Source organism: Odocoileus virginianus, unplaced genomic scaffold (genome assembly GCF_023699985.2).
Source record: "Odocoileus virginianus isolate 20LAN1187 ecotype Illinois unplaced genomic scaffold, Ovbor_1.2 Unplaced_Contig_7, whole genome shotgun sequence".
Taxonomy (NCBI): Eukaryota; Metazoa; Chordata; class Mammalia; order Artiodactyla; family Cervidae; genus Odocoileus; species Odocoileus virginianus.
The window spans coordinates 2,673,811-2,689,178 of record NW_027224324.1 but is presented as its reverse complement, the minus strand read 5'-3'; the positions used below and the strand labels follow the sequence as shown (position 1 = coordinate 2,689,178).

At 36.0% G+C, this 15,368-nt stretch overlaps 1 long non-coding RNA gene across 1 annotated transcript in view; it reads left to right on the top strand.

Moving 5' to 3' along the window:
• Positions 1–3,757: 3,757 nt before the first annotated feature.
• Positions 3,758–15,368, top strand: part of LOC139033887 (uncharacterized) — a 145,087-nt gene continuing 133,476 nt past the window's right edge. The window contains exon 1 of the long non-coding RNA XR_011486374.1: positions 3,758–3,818. This is a non-coding gene — a long non-coding RNA (uncharacterized lncRNA). The remainder of the gene's footprint in view (positions 3,819–15,368) is intronic.

Genomic DNA, 15,368 nt, shown 5'->3' with positions numbered 1-15,368 from the left:
CTCCAGATTAAAGTCTTTCCCTTCCCCCCAAATTCAGGAGTATTTGTACCCATACATAAACAGGGCATTTCTGAGAGCCAGAAATTAAACCTCCAGCTAACATGTCTGCACACATGGTAATTCAAAATAAGAAGAAAGATAATTCAGGGACAAAATCAACAAGGACATAAATTTATACATGATCAAACTAAGTGTAATCTTGAAGTAAGAAAAGATGTGTGATCTGTGTTGGTGGTGAATTCTAGGAACAAAAGCTTTTTGTACCTTTTGCTAGTACAACTAAGGACTGGAAGGGGGGAAATCAGGTCTTGCAATTTGAATAAATTTTGGAAAGTCTATTCATTTTGAAACCAGTGAAGGAAACTGAAGACTTAGTTTACTCCAGTTTGCAATTATGGTAGTTTGGGGTTTTCTAGAAGTATCTATGAATTTTTTTAAAACTTGGGAAGTGGTGCCCCTCTGGATGTATTGTGTGAGTGAACACACTAAATGTGAGAAGTGACTAATCTTTTCCTTCCAGTTTTTGTGGTTTCTAATGGTGTAATGATGTCTAGTGCATCCATTGAAAACTTTCTCTGGATTTAAGCCAGAAACATACTGAAAAATTTTATTGACTGATTTCACATTCTTTTCTAATTGTGTTTTCATCTTAGGAAAGCAAAAAGAACCAGGGGCTATTTATTTATTTATTTATTTTTGGATTGGAAAAATTACTTTATGAAGCCTAAAGCATTGAGTATAATTAAACCATAGTCCAGAGTTAGATACAATAATAGTTCAATTCCAAAATAAAAGTTATTGAGGTGAGACCATGAAATTTCCTAACACGTGATTTTAATACATTACACTAAATTTTCTAAAACAACTCAGAGGAACTGCTATTTACAGTAAATGGAGTATTTATGAAAAATCTGGCATCAGCTATATTATATATATGTATATATGTATATATAGAACCCAAGATTATATGAACTAGGAAACAGGTTGTATTGTATATCTCAACAGCAGTACTAGAATGCAGAGTTTAAGACTGGGATTTATACCGTGGGATTTGGAAAAGGAGCAGACATCTTGTTTTCAAAACCTGAAGTTTTTCTCAAGACCAAAATCAACGTTGTAACTGCCACAGACAGGAAAAAGGGAAGCTTTGCTTGCTTTAATTGTTCATCTGCATCAGAAAGTCCAGTATCCCTGAGATAGGAACCACTGCAATAAGAAGGGAGTGAATAGGTTCTCCCAAAGGAAGATTGTTGCTTAATTATGCCTCCTGACCAGGGGCTATTTAAAAACAAACTAATTAAAGCAAACTTTCTTTAAAAGTTTTTCAACATAACTTTTACCTTATGAAGATTCAACAATCAAATAGGGGAAAGTCTTTTTTTTCCCCCAAATTGTCTTTATTTTTGACCCCTTGGGTGGTGGGAGCTTAGAAAATGGAACTCTGTCCAACTTATAGGTCATAATAATTTATTATTTTCATTATTTCTTCATTTATTCAATACCATAGCAAGAGAAAAGTAGTAACTTTACTCACAGCATAAGATAATTGGTAAGTTGTTCTGTGAGTGCATTCTTTAATAGAGAAGAAATAGTTCTAAAAGAGGAACTGTTTCTAATGTTAAAATTTCTAAATTAAAAGAAAGAAAAACAGTTAACTTGTCCAATTTCAGGCAAAATCATTGCTTTCTAACTTGCTCTAACCAATTGAAACTGGCTGGTAGGTGCTGCAAAATGCCCATTTCCTTATTTCTCTTTTCATTTTATATTTTTTGAGAAAAGAGGGCAATATTCCACAAAGTCCCATAGTTTCATTCCTTTATTAACAGTGTTCATCTAACTGGCTTCCCATTTCATTACTTCTGTCTTGTCTTCATATATTAATTTCACTTATCTCCTCTCTAATGAAATATTCATGTAACTTTTCTTCCCTCTAAATAGAATGAAAAGTGACCTTCAAATGAGAGCCAGGAGAAGAAATAATGGTCCAATGTTTTTTAATCTTTATAAAATAGTACTCTATTAAATTTTGAGGTTTTTAATTTGGTTGTTTTTTCTTATAATTGAGAGACTTAAATTATTAAAAACAAAATTTAAACTTAATAAAATTTGTGAAAATTTATATACAGTTTACTTGAAATCAATGCTTAAATATGTTATTGTTTCTGTATTTTCAAGTATCTTTAGAGCAAGAATGAATTTAGATATGTCTTATCCATCGGTTGTAATTAGATGAATTTTGAGTTTTCAGGATATTAAAAGGTTTCACATGGGAATTCCTTCGAGGTCTAGTGGTTAGGAGTCTGCATTTCACTGCCTTGAGCCCAGGTTTGATGCCTAGTCAGGAAACTAAGATCCTCCAAGCCACACTGCATGGCCAAACCACCCCCTCCCCACAATAAACAAAAACACAGCAAAACAAACACAGAGTTTCACTTGAGAGCTATGTCATGCATTCCAATGGCATTTATATATATTTTATTTGTAGTCTTTGAAAAATAGATGCCATTTTGGTACTAAGCTCTCAATAAATCCTCAGTAGTTAATCATGGCTCCTGGGCATGAGAAGACGGGCCAGGACTTGAGATTCAAGAGTGTGTATGAGGTGGGGAGAGCTGCTGAGTGCTTGATAAGTATGGATGTCAGAGTTGTGAGATATCTTTGCATGAGAATGCTGAGTTTAAATTTGTCTATATTTGTCTGAATCTCATTAAATTTGGCATTGTTTTAATCTGTATTTTAAGAAAATTTGTTCTGTATCATTCTAGAATTATTTAAATTACTCTAGAGTTTCTCTAGAAACCAAGAGTTTCTCCTGTCTTTTTGGGGTTATATAATACAGATACATATGTGAATATTCTGATACTCATTTGCAACACGTTATAATTTTAATTTCCATTAAGCCTACTCTAAATTAAAAACTCACATAATGTAAGAGTATATTCACCGGTTCCATGTGTGCAGTCATTTAGAACTCTTTAATATTCTTTAGAACTGAAGTTTCTTAAATTGATCTTAGTCAAAAAACAAGTTTCTATTTAGAAAGTTTAGGGAAAATAATTCCAGTCCAGATATGAGTGTCTGTATCATTTATTTTCCTTTAGTACAATTATATCAATTAAATTTTTTAGTATACATTTAAAAATGAAAAGAGTATTTGACTTTTAAAGCAAAACTTTCCATAAGCATTCTCATGAAAGAAGCTTTACTATTTGGGAACATTTATTTTTTTAACAAACTGGTAAAGCAGAAATGGCATTGTCAGGCAGAAAATACTGCTCTGGAACAAAATTTAAAGTCTCTTCATAAAAAATACAATTGTGGTTAAGTTCATGGGTGGCTTGCCTTCCTTTTATTGCCAAGTGCTGGGAATCAGTGGTCTATGGTCACTGGCAGCAGTTCTCCAAGGACTCTTAAAGGATGTGACCTTCTAAGCCCTGGCACTGAATTGTAGAGTCACCTGAAAAACTGTCTTGTCGACCCAGACCTGTGTTCACCACCACCTTGTGCCTAGCTAAACAAGATGGCCAGACTAGGAAATGCTTCTGAACAGATTTATGCTAAATGGATCATTTTGTAGTAACTTATATGGAAACTTTGAGGATATATTTTCAGAACAGTTCTTATATTAGAAGTAGATCCAAGACTAGGGACAGTTACTTTTATGAGTTGGGGAGGGGTGGTAATCTGCTTTTGTTTCTTGCTGTTACTTTTTAAATCCTAAATGATCCCTGAAAAATATTATCTTCCTTGTCTTTGTAGATGGGGAAAAAAGAAGACCAGAAAAGAGTGAGCAGCCTGCCCAAGGTCACACACAACCAGTAAGAATTCAAACTCTGGCTTGCTTTCGCCAAAGCTGAAGTTTTTCCTTTAAATCACATGGCCCCATTCTTCAAATATGGTACCTCCACAACATCCTGTGGAGATATTTAGAAATAAAAAGATCACCTTTGGAAGCAGTACTAGATGAATCAAATCCAGACTTTTCTGTTTACTCAGTGAAGTATGTGAAACTATCCAAGCATTTCCTCACTAGCTTGTATTAGAACATTTTCATTGTGTCCAATTTGAAACTGGGCTTTGTAGAGCTCAATTTGTAGAAGTCTTGTGAATTTGGTTCTATGTGTGATTGAATACAGGAGAAATTGTTTAAAATTATAGCATGTTTTATAATGCTAAAATTAATTCAGGATCATTCTCCAAAAAGCTACTCAATGAAAATATAAATAGCTTTTAAACAGTCGTTTGGTTGTTTTTTGGTTTTTTTCCCCCACTTTTCTTCCAAGATTGTTCACAGTTCTCCATTAGCCAGTGAATGTTTTTTCAGGAACTGCTTGGAGTAATAATAGAACTGAAAATGTACACAGTAGAGATGTCAAACATTGTTAATCTAGTATTCCATTTTAAATGTGCTAATGTAACATATCTGGCAGGAGTTGGAATTTCTAACATGTAGCATACTGATGCATAATGAGTTTATGCTATAGAGTTATTCCACAGAGTTTAGCAAATCCTTCAGTTTTTGGCAAACTTGAGTGTGATTAGCAACTTTCTGAATCTCTTTCTATTCTTTAAGGTAACATTCTTGGATTTGAATTGTTTGCTAATGTCGATGGATCAGAGTCCTGGGTGTTAATCTAGAGAGAAAGAAGGGTCACAGGTTGGAGACCCGTGGAAAGTGCTAATTGCCCATGTGTGTCTGGTCTGTGTAACATCTCATTAGGCTTGTCACATTCAGCAGAGCTGCTGTGAGTCTGGTGGAGCCTGCCATGTATTGTAAATTCTGGGGATTCCTGGGAAAGGACTTCTGCTATGTCTCCTGGTCTCTTTGATCAGGGAAGACGACATCTTTTATTGTTGGTTTCTGTAACTGGTGCTCACATCTTCCTTTCCATATTTGTAAACACACTGATTAGCTGTTCCTGCTGGTACCTAAATAGGGCTGAAGGAGTGGGGAGTAGTGCCCATGAAATAAACCTGGAGTCAGATTGTGGTAATTAGTTTCTAAACTTTGGAGATTATTCCTAACTGTATGCAGTTTCCACTTCATTTTATTTAATGTTCAAAAGAAGAGTGCTTGGTTGAATTTAGAAATCTTCTGACCCGTGTTTTTTATAGATTCTCCTGAAAGTCACTTAAAACAGCTAGATGGTAGGAAAAAAAGAAACCAAAGACCTTGTTTTCTACTAGACAGATAAAAGAGACCTTGTGCCTCTAGTTTTTATCTTAGTTTCTGTGTGAAGTTAAGCAGTCACAATGGGTTGCTTCTCCTTGACTCACAGATGAACACAAGTAGCTGATGGAGTTTATTTACACAATTGAGGACAGAACAACATGACATTCGATGGATAGCAAGGGGTCACGTTTTGCAGTCTCAATGGCCTTTTCTTGGAACCATCCAAAATAATCCAGATTTCCTTAAGACGCTGGTATGTCACTTCAACCTGCAATTCTGGGGACTGAAACAATGTTTATTTTTATACATGATTTGTTTTGCTCAAAAGGGATATTCATTTAAAATTAATATACTACAGGACATTTATGTCTCTTAAAACTGTCCCATAGAGAAGGCCCCTTTCAAGCTAGGTTCCAAAGGAAAAGTCTGCAGATTGCCCTTTCTCAGTTCTGTTTTCACTCCAGATTTGGTGTATTAAAGGATTTGGGAAGTTAAAGGCCCCCAGTCCTAACATGCTTCACTTTTATCCAAACAAAATTTAGAACCCAAGTAAGGGTGTCCATTATACTGAAGCAAATCAAAGGCACTACTAAACTTTGTTGCTTAAGAGCCATATAATGGTTAAGTGGTTAAATGTTGAACACATATGTAAACAAACATCAGGACAAGAGTTTTCTTAGCAATAATTTTGGTAAGAAATTTAAGAAATAAATCTTAAAGTGGAAAGTATTTATAATCCCACTTCTCTTCAATTCTTATTTCCATTTTGTTTCCCCAAATAACTAATTATATCTTTGCCACATTCCCATAGAGTTTAAGTTTGGGGGCATATTCAAACATAGCTTTCTTTTCATCTCTTCAAATTTAGTTAGCTAAATATCTCTCATGACCTCTGCTCAAATGCAGATTTGAATGGTATTTACTCAGAACTCATAATGAAAAGCCATTATATGTTATTCAATGTGTATTTGCAAATATATAAATTATACCACATACCAAATTCTGTTTTTAATAGATTTGCCAAAAATAAGTTGTCCTTTACAGCCAATGTTTCATGTTATAAATGAGATGGAAAACTTACCTTAGAAGTCCCTTAAAAAATTGTATCTTAGCTGCTTTATAAGATAAACACTACAAAATAGTACTAAATAATTTATCATTTTAATTAAATTATTTTAATATACTGAATTGCTTTGAATTTCTCACTTCCCTCATACTTGCTCTTGTAATATCTTTTTGGGCATTTTGAATATGATAAACCCACTCCTCTTTAGAACTGTAAACTAATAATGTTCTTAGCATTTACATGCACATACAGTGAAATCGATCATTAAACTTTCTCTTGGTAAAACAAGGGACAATCTGGAGAAATCCTGTTTAGTTGATTCCTATATCTACATTGCTTTTTGTTTCTGATAGCTGTTTGAAATTGCATATGGTGGCACAAAAGCAAATTCAGAGCCTTGTTTTAGCTTAAAACACTGGATAAAATGTGACAAGTATCATGATAACCTAGAATTGAGAGACTAAAGAAAATGCATTTATTGTACTTTCCTTTAAAATTATTTTCACAAATGACAATTATTTCACATTTATTATTGATCCTGGGATAAAATGTTTAATTTTTAGAAATTTTACATGCTGAAGAGTTGCAAATAATTACTAGTGTTGAAACAACTTTGTTTAGTTTTGCTTGGTAGAAAGATTTCTCTTATAAAATATGCATTATTGAAAATCATTCCACAAAAATCCTAGGATCAATAAAGAAATTCCTGTGATTTGATGGTCTCAGGCAGGTGATGGGGATGCAAATAATTATGGACTTTTGAGGTTCTGATCTTGTTTACAGATTGCATTTGTTCCTTTTTATGTAAACATCAGATAACTTGAACTGTTTGTCAGATCTGGTAAGTGAAAAATAGAATCAGAGCTACTGAGGGGAAAAAAGTGTATTTCGTAGGGTTACTAAATTCACAAACAAAGCTTTGAAAGTTATTGTTGAACATGTCATTTATTTTAGAATATTAGAATAAGCATTGAGTGAGGATACATTTGATTTTGCTTCAACTCATCATTATTATGAGCTATCACTAAGGTATAAACAAAAGTGTTTGAAATTCTGGGATAGAACAAGGAGCTTGCATGGTATCCTTGTCCAATAACTAAAATATTACTTGATAAGATGAACAAAGAAAGTTTACTATTTCTTTAATAATGACACTAATTTTTTTTTAAAGAAAAGAGATCTGTCAACTTTATGTGTAGATGGTTTCAATTTAGAAAAGACTATTTGGAAATTTGTCCACCACAGTTTATTTATCCAGTTTATTTTCTCAAAGTTCCTCCTACTGGAAAGCATTTAAGGGTTATTCTTCTTCAAACAGTTATATGGACTATGTGTATCCTCTCATTGTTTCAATTAAGGGTCCTCAGCTGTTTTTCTCATTGTGAAGTGAAAAACAAAGAATTAATCTGTTCTCTTCCGTTAAAGGTCTGTTTTGCAAAGGCCAGGCATTTTGTATATCCACATGGAACTTTAATATGAAATGGCTATATTTTTGCCTAAGGAAATGTGCAGAATGTATTCAGTTATGGTGTTTATAAGAAACTCTTTCTGACACTTCAATGATAAAAGAGTTTTTGGATTATGGTATACATTATAGGTGGATCTGGTACCATGTAAGTGTTTAAGGCAAGGCATGTTGTGGTTAATTTATGTGCTGTCCACTTGTTTAATCATCTGAAAAGAAGGGTTGATCTTTATGAAGAAACTTTGATGATCCTAAATGATAGCCAGATACCACCAATAAGCCAGATACACTTATGTCTGCACTGGCCTGAACAGTATAAGAAAATAGGAGTGAATAGACTCATTTTCTTCACCAATTCATTTTTTCTAAAAAAAAAAAAATCAGCATAAAAAATAGAGTTTTCATGGCCTATATGTTTTATGTCCATAAATATGTAGCCTATAAAAAATTCCATAAGGGAATTATAGTTTATTTCCTCAGATAAGAAAACTTCATCTTTTAACTATCTTATATTTGATTAGATGTAAAAAAATGAATAGTTTTCACAGGCCAAATGAAAAATATACAACTTGATTGCATAATTATAAAGTAAACATCATTTATTTTGCTCTTATTCCATGTTAGGAAAATGATAGATTTATATTCATTTTAAAAATCTTGATAATAACCTTAAAAAGAGTGGGTTGTTCTAAATGTAAGACCAGAAACTATAAAACTCCTAGAGGAGAACATAGGCAAAACACTCTCCAACATAAATCACAGCAGGATCCTCTATGACCCACACCCCAGAATTTTAGAAACAAAAGCAAAAATAAACAAATGGGACCTAATGAAACTTAAAAGCTTTTGCACAACAAAGGAAACTATAAGCAAGGTGAAAAGACAGCCCTCCAGATTGGGAGAAGATAATAGCAAACGAAGCAACAGACAAAGGATTAATCTCAAAAATATACAAGCAACTCCTCCAGCTCAACTCCAGAAAAATAAATGAGCCAATCAAAAAATGGGCCAAAGAACTAAACAGACATTTCTCCAAGGAAGACATACAGATGGCAAAAAAACACATGAAAAGATGCTCAACATCACTCATTATCAGAGAAATGCAAATCAAAACCACAATGAGGTACCATTATATGCCAGTCAGGATGGCTGCTATCCAAAAGTCTACAAACAATAAATGCTGGAGAGGGTGTGGAGAAAAGGGAACCCTCTTACACTGTTGGTGGGAATGCAAACTAGTACAGCCACTATGGAAAACAGTGTGGAGATTTCTTAAAAAGCTGGAAATAGAACTGCCATATGACCCAGCAATCCCACTTCTGGGCATACACACCAAGGAAACCAGATTTGAAAGAGACACGTGCACCCCGATGTTCATCGCAGCACTGTTTATAATAGCCAGGACATGGAAGCAACCTAGATGCCCAGCAGCAGACTAATGGATGAGGAAGCTGTGGTACATATACACCATGGAATATTACTCAGCCATTAAAAGGAATTCATTTGAATCAGTTCTAATGAGATGGATGAAACTGGAGCCCATTATACAGAGCAAAGTAAGCCAGAAAGATAAAGACCATTACAGTATACTAACACATATATATGGAATTTAGAAAGATGGTAACGATAACCCTATATGCAAAACAGAAAAAGAGACTCAGATGTATAGAACAGACTTGTGGACTCTGTGGGAGAAGGCGAGGGTGGGATGTTTCAAGAGAACAGCATCGAAACATGTATATTATCTAGGGTGAAACAGATCACCAGCCCAGGTTGGATGCATGAGACAAGTGCTCGGGCCTGGTGCACTGGGAAGACCCAGAGGGATCGGGTGGAGAGGGAGGTGGGAGGGGGGACTGGGATGGGGAATACATGTAAATCCATGGCTAATTCATTTCAATGTATGACAAAAACCACTGCAATGGTGTAAAGTAATTAGCCTCCAACTAATAAAAATAAGTGGAAAAAAAAAAAAAAGAATGGGTTGTTTTTTCTCATTATATGGATGAGGAAACTTAAGCTCCCAGAGAGTAAATGACCTTCTAGATTGCCCCAGACTAATGCCCTGCCTTGCTAGGGTACATGTTATCTACAACTCTTTCTCGTGTCTCAGACGGCCTACTTTATGTTGGTGACTAACACCAGTACCTACTCACAATAATCATGTCCAAGTCAAGGTTCCTATGGAAAGTGTGCTCAAGGTTTTAATAAAAGAATCAGTTGAGGAGGATATTATTTTAAATGCATGTAAGATCTCCATAAGAATTCAGGACAGGTGGAATTTGTAGCCCTGTGGAAGAGCTCCAGAGAAGGCTCTCTCTCACCTCCATTTCCCTTCCTCATAAATTCTTTCCATAGTGTTAACTTTCCATACCGTTCGCAGCTCCCATTCATACTCCTCCAGTCTTAGTGCATAGGACTGAGGCCAGCCTCCCCATTGCTGCCTGTTAGAAAGTCTCCACAAGCCTCTGAGGGACCCAGTTTATATTTGGGAGCCAGGACACACAGTTCCAGATCTCAGGGCCAGGCTTTCAATCTCATTGCTGGTCCGATCAAATCCCGTGGCAGGAAGGATCACACAATCTCTCTGCCTACTGGGAGGGACTCAGATGTATATTCAGGTATATCTACTATAACCCAGAACATCTATTATCCTGGCATTCAGGAGTTTTATTTGTGAAAGCGCAAGTGTTAGTTGCTTAGTCATGTCTGACTATTTTGCAACCCCATGAACTGTAACCCACCAGGCTTCTCTGTCCATGGGATTCTCCAGGCAAGAATACTGGAGTGGGTTGCTATTCCTTTCTCCAGGGGGTCTTCCCAAACCAGGGATCAAACCCAGGTCTCCTGCATTGCAGGTAGATTCTTTACCATCTGAGCCACCAGGGAAGACCATTTAATTTGTCCTTTTCCATTACTATGAGCAGCGTGAAGAATTTGTTAAATTTTGAAAGTTCACACAGAAACCATTGTACAAATGATGATTCAGTAGATACTCTACATTTAGTGGTTGGTTGGTAAAATATTTTGAGTTTCTGGATTCTAAATGGACACATTTAAAGAATTTAAAGAACTTTTTATGGGCCTTTTCTCTATGGGGAAGGAAATGGAAGTTGTATTCTCTATTGCTGGTCACTAGGGTGCTCTAACAGTAATGTTTTAGAGGAAATGTGACAGCATGTTAGTACAATTTTCTCTTGCTTAGAAAATGGTAAACATGTCCATAGAGAAGAAAAGTTCTCCATAGGTTGTTTTCGTTTCCATTAACATGAGGCATTATTAATTACTTTCTTTTTCAGTTGGCTGGATTAAAAGAAAAAATAACTCATGATAATACAAGGGAATTTAATTGAAGAGCCTAGGGGTGTTCTTACATAATAAAGAAGCAATTCAAAATGTTAGTCTATACTTAGATATATTCCTAATGAAATTTTAAACATTATGAAGTTTGTTAACCTTCTCACACCATAATGTAGCAGGATATTTATTTGTCTTCAAGGTTTATATTGATAACTCTTCATTCTAAGGGATGTCAAAGCATTCATGTTAGTAAGATCTGAAGAACTAAAACTAGTCCCACAAGAAACATAGGCTTGTGTCATGCGTAGTATGTATTTTGTGCTAGAGTCAATATTTCCCCAGAAAAAGATTAGCTACAATTGGAAGATGCTTTAAACTGTTGTCTTTGCATCATTTGTTCACTAATCTTATTGAATAGTTTAAACAAAAATTACATGGAGCTATTGCATGCTTATGCTGCTGCTACAGTGAATTTCTATAGAGTCAATTATAAAACAATCCAAAATAGTTTCATTTTTCTGTTTGGCCCTTTTCAGTAATATACTATCTATAAAATAGAGACAAACTTGTGCCTTATATTTATGACCCTATACAAAGGTATTTTATTCTATTTTTGGTTTTGAAAGATTTCAAGACATTGTGAAAATATTTATCTCCAAACTGCCTCATCATATGTCAAGCAACTGGTTAGATCATCCCAGATTTTATGGTACATAGTTCAGATAGATTTCTTGTCATCATCTGTTTCTCATTCTAAAGCCAGTAAGTCACTTTGTGGTAGACTGGAATTGAATATTTGATCTTTATGTAGCTGTTTTACAGTCACTAAATCATGTCCAACTCTTTGCAACCCCATGAACTGCAGCATACCAGGCTTCCCTGTCCTTCACTATCTCCCAGAGTTTGCTCAAACTTGTGTCCATTGAGTCAGTGATGCCATCCAACCATCTCATCCTCTGTTGCCCCCTTCTTCTCCTGCCCTCAATCTTTCCCAGAATCAGGATCTTTTCCAATGAGCTGGCTCTTTGCATCAGGTGGCCAAAGTACTGGAGATTTAGCTTCAGCATAAGTTATTCCAATAATATTCAAGGTTGATTTCCTTTAGAATTGACTGGTTTGATCTCCTTGCTGTCCAAGAGTCTTCTCCAACAGTTCAAAGCACAGTTCAAAAGCATCAATTCTTCAATGTTCAGCCTTCTTTATGGTCCAAATTTCACATCCATACATGACTACTGGAAAAACCATAGCTTTGACTATATGGATCTTTGTTGGCAAAGTGATGTCTCTGCTTTTTAATACACTGTCTAGATTTGTCATAGCTTTTCTTCCAAGGAGCAAGTGTCTTTAAGTTTCTGGCTGCAGTAACCATCCACAGTGATTTTGGAGCCAAGAAAATAAAGTCTGTCACTATTTCCATTCCCCCCCCCCCATCTATTTGTCAAGGCTATGGTTTTTCCAGTGGTCATGTATGGATGTGAGAGTTGGACTATAAAGAAAGCTGAGCACCAAAGAATTGATGCTTTTGAACTGTGGTGTTGGAGAAGACTCTTGAGAGTCCCTTGGACTGCAAGGAGATCCAACCAGTCCATCCTCCTAAAGGAGATCAGTCCTGGGTGTTCATTGGAAGGACTGATGCTGAAGCTGAAACTCCAATACTTTGGCCACCTCACGCGAAGAGTTGACTCATTGGAAAAGACCCTGATGCTGGGAGGGATTGGGGGCAGGAGGAGAAGGGGATGACAGAGGATGAGATGGTTGGATGGCATCACCGACTCAATGGACATGGGTTTGGGTGGACTCTGGGAGTTGGTGATGGACAGGGAGGCCTGGTGTGCTGTGGTTCATGGGGTTGTGGAGAGTTGGGCACAACTGAGTAACTGAACTGAACTGATTTGCCATGAAATGATGGGACCAGATGCCATGATCTTAGTTTTTTTAATGCTAAGTTTTAAACCAGCTTTTTTTTACTCTCCTCTTCCACCCTGATAAAAGGTTCTTTAGTTTTTCTTCACTTTCTGCCATTAGAGTGGTATCATCTTCTATTGATATCTAAGGCTGTTGATATATCTCCTGGCAATTTTGATTACAGTTTGTGATTCATCCAGCCTGGCATTTTGAATGATATACTCTGCATGTAAGTTAAATAAGCAGGTTGACAATATACAGCCTTGACATACTCCTTTTGCAATTTGGAACCAGTCTGTTGTTCCACGTCCAGTTCTAACTGTTGCTTCTTGACCTGCATAGAGGTTTCTCAGGAGGCAGGTAAGGTGGTCTGGTATTCCTGTCTTTAAGAATTTTCTACAGTTTGTTGTGATCCACACAGTCAAAGGCTTTAGTGTAGTCAGTGAAGCAGAAGTAGATGTTTTTCTGGAATTCCCTTGCTTTTTCTATGATCCAGTGGATGTTGGCAATTTGATCTCTGGTTCCTCTGCCTTTTCTAAATCCAGCTTGTACATCTGGAAGTTCTCAGTTCACATACTGCTGAAGCCTAGCTTGAAGGATTTTGAGCATTACTTTGCTAGCATGTGAAATGAGCACAATTGTATGGTAGTTTGGAACATTCTTTGGCATTGCCTTTCTTTGGGATTGGAATGAAAACTGACCTTTTCCAGTCCTGTGACCACTGCTAAGTATTCCAAATTTGCTGGCATATTGAGTGCAGCACTTTAACAGTATCATCTTTTAGGGTTTGAAATAGCTCAGTTGGAATTCCATCATCTCCACTAGCTTTGTTCATAGTAATGCTTCTTAAGGCCCACTTGACTTCACACTTCAGAATGTCTGGCTCTAGGTGAGCGACCACAGCATCATCATTATCTGTATCTTCTGTGTATTCTTGCACCTCTTATTAGTCTCTTCTGCTTCTGTGATTAGTCTCTTCTGCTTTCTGTCCATTATTTTGCCCATCTTTGCGTGGAACGTTCCCTTGGTATCTCCAGTTTTCTTGAAGCAATCTCTAGTCTTTCCCGTTCTACTGCTTTCCTCTGTTTCTTTGCACTATTCACTTAAGAAGGCTTTCTTATCTCTCCTTGCTATTCTCTGAAACTCTGCATTCAGTTGGTACATTCTCCCTTTGCCTTTGTTTATCTTCTTTCCACAGCTGTTTGTAAAGTCTCCGCAGACCACCACTTTGAATTCTCGCATGTCTTTTTTTTTTTGAGATTATTTTGATCACCTCCTTCTATTCAGTGGTATGAACCTCCGTCCATAGTTCTTCACACAGTCTGTCTACCAGATCTAATCTCTTGAAACTATTTCTCACTTCCACTGAATAATCATAAGGGGTTTGATTTAGGTCATACCTGAATGGCCTATTGGTTTCCCCTGCTTTCTCCAGTTTAAGCCTGAATTTTGCATAAGGAGTTCATGATATAAGCCACAGTCAGCTCCAAGTCTTCTTTTTGCTGACCGGGTAGAGCTTCTCCATCTTCGGCTGCCAACATATAATCAGTCTGATTTTGGTATTGACCATCTAGTGATGTTCATGTGTGGAGTCTCCTCTTGTCTTATTGGAAGAGAGTGTTTCCTATAACCAGTGTGTTTTCTTGACAAAACTCTGTCAGCCTTTGTCCTGCTTCATTTTGTATTCCACAGCCAAACTTGCCTATTACGCCAGGTATCTCTCTTGTTAAAAAATGTTTATTTATTTATTTAAATTGGAGGATAATTACCTTACAAAAACATTGTGATGTTTTTTGCCATTTTTACTTCCTACTTCTGCATTCAAGTCCTCTGTAATGAAAAGGACATCTGTTTTTGCATGTTAATTCTAGAACATCTTATGCAGTGTGAATTATAATTGTATGAATTTTTTGTAAAAGAACACCTGGAACATTAAGAAAAGGAAATCATAGAAAACATTATCAGAGTTATCATAGCTTCAGCTACTGCTTCTTTTTTTTTTTTTTAGAAATTCTAAATATAAATAAGTAAATACACAAATACATACATGTGCATGCATACATGAATACACATGTATGCATATTATTACCTAGGCCTGAAGCCAGATTACCCCCAGTGCATAGTTCAAATGGAATATTAGATAGCTCATAAACTTGGCCTCCCCAAACCAGTGAAACTCTATCATTGGATTCAGTGGTTCTTCATGTGTATCATATACTGTAAGGAAAAAAAGAACTGGACTTAATGTATACATTACTGCTAAATGTACATTAGGCATAGTATCAGTGGATAGATTATGAGCCTGGCCCTGTCTCTAGTCTTTCTGAGCATCAGTTCCTTTCTTTATAAAGTGATGATAATTGCTTGGCTTATTTTATTAAGTTAATACAAAGGGTAAAATGAGATGATATAAGTGAGAGTGCTTTCTTATCTAGTCCACACTCCATATAACTGAGATA